The following is a 4,415-nucleotide window of genomic DNA, read 5'->3' on the forward strand; positions in this document are numbered from 1 at the left end:
CCCCTTTCCTCATAAAGAGTACTGGGGAGTAATTTAGAAATAAATACATATATTTTTACAATATATACTTGTGTGGTGTCCTTTCATTTGATTACAGGATTGTATGTGGTAAAACAGCTCGCTTAACACGACCTCTTAAGTTAAGCCTTTAAGGCTGCTTAGTCCATGCTACCACTAGGATAGCTTGTCTAACAAGGTTGACTTACAACCTGACATCTTTGGGGTTTGTTTGGACTGATACCCAGTGGTTCCAGAATTGGAAACACTACATATCAGGCCAACTTCTCACACACCCCGAGTGTGCTGGGTATACTCAGACGTGAGTCCCAGGCTCTCCACACCACTGGAGTCAAGCTATCCAGGCTGAATGAAGGCTGATAGCCAGAAACCGGTCCTTGGATGCTTGATTCCGGTCTGGAAAAGACATGGCTTGGTAGTTCGGACTGGATTGTTCCCATGGGGCACAGAGTTAGAGCTGATTTGCATATAGCCAGTGTCTTACCCAGGGTGGTGTGGAGAGCAAAAAAACGATGGATGTAGGCCCAGATCCTTGTACTGGGGTGAATGTTTTACATTGTTCTACATTCTGTCCATCAACTGTGTTTTTTGCAATTTTCACCCCGAGTGTGCTGGGTATACTCAGACATGAGTCCCAGGCTCTCCACAACACTGGAGTCAAGCTATCCAGGCTGAAAGAAGGCTGATAGCCAGAAACCGGTCCTTGGATGCTTGATTCCGGTCTGGGAAAGACATGGCTTGGTAGTTCGGACTGGACTGTTTCCATGGGGCACAGGGTCAGAGCTGATTTGCATATAGCCAGTGTCTAAACCAGGGTGGTGTGGAGTGCAAAAAAACGATGGATTTAGGCCCAGATACTTGTACTGGGGTGTATGTATGACATTGTTCTACATTCTGTCCATCAACTGTGTTTTTTGCAATTTTCACCCCGAGTATGCTGGGTATACTCAGACGTGAGTCCCAGGCTCTCCACACCACTGAAGTCAAGCTATCCAGGCAGAATGAAGGCTGATAGCCAGAAACCATTCCTTGAATGCTTGATTCTGGTCTGGGAAAGACATGGCTTGGTAGTTCGGACTGGAATGTTCCCATGGGGCACAGGGTTAGAGCTAATTTGCATATAGCCAGTGTCTAACCCAGGGTGGTTTGGAGCGCAAAAAAACGATGGACTTAGGCCCAGATCCTTGTACTGGGGTTAACGTATGACTTTGTTCTACATTCTGTCCATCAACTGTGTTTTTTGCAATTTTCACCCCGAGTGTGCTGGGTATACTCAGTCGTGAGTCCCAGGCTCTCCACACCACTGGAGTCAAGCTATCCAGGCTGAATGAAGGCTGATAGCCAGAAACCGGTCCTTGGATGCTTGATTCCGGTCTGGGAAAGACATGGCTTGGTAGTTTGGACTGGATTGTTCCCATGGGGCACAGAGTTAGAGCTGATTTGCATATAGCCAGTGTCTAACCCAGGGTGGTGTGGAGAGCAAAAAAACGATGGATTTAGGCCCAGATCCTTGTACTGGGGTGAATGTTTGACATTGTTCTACATTCTGTCCATCAACTGTGTTTTTTGCAATTTTCACCCCGAGTGTGCTGGGTATACTCAAACGTGAGTCCCAGGCTCTCCACAACACTGGAGTCAAGCTATCCAGGCTGAAAGAAGGTTGATAGCCAGAAACCGGTCCTTGGATGCTTGATTCCGGTCTGGGAAAGACATGGCTTGGTAGTTCGGACTGGACTGTTCCCATGGGGCACAGGGTCAGAGCTGATTTGCATATAGCCAGTGTCTAAACCAGGGTGGTGTGGAGTGCAAAAAAACGATGGATTTAGGCCCAGATACTTGAACTGGGGTGAATGTATGACATTGTTCTACATTCTGTCCATCAACTGTGTTTTTTGCAATTTTCACCCCGAGTATGCTGGGTATACTCAGACGTGAGTCCCAGGCTCTCCACACCACTGAAGTCAAGCTATCCAGGCTGAATGAAGGCTGATAGCCAGAAACCATTCCTTGAATGCTTGATTCTGGTCTGGGAAAGACATGGCTTGGTAGTTCGGACTGGAATGTTCCCATGGGGCACAGGGTCAGAGCTGATTTGCATATAGCCAGTGTCTAACCCAGGGTGGTGTGGAGTGCAAAAAACGATGGATTTAGGCCCAGATCCTTGTACTGGGGTGAATGTATGACATTGTTCTACATTCTGTCCATCAACTGTGTTTTTTGCAATTTTCACAGCGAGTGTGCTGGGTATACTCAGACGTGAGTCCCAGGCTCTCCACACCATTGGAGTCAAGCTATCCAGGCTGAATGAAGGCTGATAGCCAGAAACCGGTCCTTGGATGCTTGATTCCGGTCTGGGAAAGACATGGCTTGGTAGTTCGGACTGGACTGTTTCCATGGGGCACAGGGTCAGAGCTGATTTGCATATAGCCAGTGTCTAACCCAGGGTGGTGTGTAGTGCAAAAAAACGATGGATTTAGGCCCAGATCCTTGTACTGGGGTGAATGTATGACATTGTTCTACATTCTGTCCATCAACTGTGTTTTTTGCAATTTTCACCCCGAGAATGCTGGGTATACTCAGACGTGAGTCCCAGGCTCTCCACACCAATGGAGTCAAGCTATCCAGGCTGAATGAAGGCTGATAGCCAGAAACCGGTCCTTGGATGCTTGATTCCGGTCTGGGAAAGACATGGCTTGGTAGTTTGGACTGGACTGTTCCCATGGGGCACAGGGTCAGAGCAGATTTGCATATAGCCAGTGTCTAACCCAGGGTGGTGTGGAGTGCAAAAAAACGATGGATTTAGGCCCAGATCCTTGTACTGGGGTGAATGTATGACATTGTTCTACATTCTGTCCATCAACTGTGTTTTTTGCAATTTTCACCCGAGTGTGCTGGGTATACTCAGACGTGAGTCCCAGGCTCTCCACACCACTGAAGTCAAGCTATCCAGGCTGAATGAAGGCTGATAGCCAGGAACTGGTCCTTGGATGCTTGATTCCGGTCTGGGAAAGACATGTCTTGGTAGTTCGGACTGGACTGTTCCCATGGGGCAGAGGGTCAGAGCTGATTTGCATATAGCCAGTGTCTAACCCAGGGTGGTGTGGAGTGCAAAAAAACGATGGATTTAGGCCCAGATCCTTGTACTGGGGTGAATGTATGACATTGTTCTACATTCTGTCCATCAACTGTGTTTTTTGCAATTTTCTCCCCGAGTGTGCTGGGTATACTCAGACGTGAGTCCCAGACTCTCCACACCACTGGAGTCAAGCTATCCAGGCTGAATGAAGGTTGATAGCCAGAAACCGGTCCTTGGATGCTTGATTCCGATCTGGGAAAGACATGGCTTGGTATTTCGGACTGGACTGTTCCCATGGGGCACAGGGTCAGAGCTGATTTGCATATAGCCAGTGTCTAACCCAGGGTGGTGTGGAGTGCAAAAAAAGGATGGATTTAGGCCCAGATACTTGTACTGGGGTGAATGTATGACATTGTTCTACATTCTGTCCATCAACTGTGTTTTTAGCAATTTTCACCCCGAGTATGCTGGGTATACTAAGACGTGAGTCCCAGGCTCTCCACACCACTGAAGTCAAGCTATCCAGGCTGATTGAAGGCAGATAGCCAGAAACCATTCCTTGGATGCTTGATTCCGGTCTGGGAAAGACATGGCTTGGTAGTTCGGACTGGAATGTTCCCATGGGGCTAAGGGTCAGAGCTGTTTTGCATATAGCCAGTGTCTAACCCAGGGTGGTGTGGAGTGCAAAAGAAACGATGGACTTAGGCCCAGATCCTTGTACTGGGGTGAACGTATGACATTGTTCTACATTCTGTCCATCAATTGTGTTTTTTGCAATTTTCACCCCGAGTGTGCTGGGTATACTCAGACGTGAGTCCCAGGCTCTTCACACCACTGGAGTCAAGCTATCCAGGCTGAATGAAGGCTGAGAGCCAGAAACCGGTCCTTGGATGCTTGATTCCGGTCTGGGAAAGACATGGCTTGGTAGTTCGGACTGGACTGTTCCCATGGGGCACAGGGTCAGAGCTGATTTGCATATAGCCAGTGTCTAACCCAGGGTGGTGTGGAGTGCAAAAAAATGATGGATTTAGGCCCAGATCCTTGTACTGGGGTGAATGTATGACATTGTTCTACATTCTGTCCATCAACTGTGTTTTTTGCAATTTTCTCCCCGAGTGTGCTGGGTATACTCAGACGTGAGTCCCAGGCTCTCCACACCACTGGAGTCAAGCTATCCAGGCTGAATGAAGGTTGATAGCCAGAAACCGGTCCTTGGATGCTTGATTCTGGTCTGGGAAAGACATGGCTTGGTAGTTCGGACTGGACTGTTCCCATGGGGCACAGGGTCAGAGCTGATTTGCATATAGCCAGTGTCTAAACC

This window comes from Lissotriton vulgaris, unplaced genomic scaffold, assembly GCF_964263255.1.
Source record: "Lissotriton vulgaris unplaced genomic scaffold, aLisVul1.2 SCAFFOLD_1496, whole genome shotgun sequence".
NCBI classification, from domain to species: Eukaryota; Metazoa; Chordata; class Amphibia; order Caudata; family Salamandridae; genus Lissotriton; species Lissotriton vulgaris.